Source organism: Pteropus alecto, unplaced genomic scaffold (genome assembly GCF_000325575.1).
Source record: "Pteropus alecto unplaced genomic scaffold, ASM32557v1 scaffold12396, whole genome shotgun sequence".
Classification (NCBI taxonomy): domain Eukaryota; kingdom Metazoa; phylum Chordata; class Mammalia; order Chiroptera; family Pteropodidae; genus Pteropus; species Pteropus alecto.
In genome coordinates this window covers 1-559 of record NW_006438069.1, presented here as the reverse complement: position 1 = coordinate 559, position 559 = coordinate 1, and positions in this window count along the sequence as shown.

Here is a 559-nt window from a genome sequence, read left to right as displayed (position 1 = left end):
CCAGCCACTGAGACCCCGATCATAGAAGGAAAAAATAACAATAAAGAAGGAAAAGAAACCGATCTTTGAATGTTCTTAGAAAACGCACCATTTTGCCATGTACCGTACAGGGACTGAGGCGGGTCCGTTAGTCAGATGATGCTGGGTTTACGGACCAAGTCGGGTGCCTGCAGCGCACAAGTCTCAGAAAGATACGGCGTTAAGTCTCATCGCCCCGCTCGGCGTTCTCAGCAAGCGAGACTCAGCCCCTCGCCCTGGGCTGGGTGCACGGCCCTCCACGTTTGCGGCGACAGGCTGACGGCCATCCTCGCCTGCCTGGGCTCAGGCTTCTCTCTGCGGCCAGCAGCAGCGCCTGGGGGTCTTATTGCCGGGCCCCTGGCTCTGGAATCGAATCCTCATCAACTGCTGTTTTCCCAAAACCCGCTATTTATTTTTTTATTTTATATTCATACAGACTGGCCTCTCCCTCCTAGCAGGCTCAGTGTAGGGGGTTGGGACACTTTATTTCCTACTTGGGCATCACAGGAAAAACTTAGAGAAATTTAATCATCTACACCCG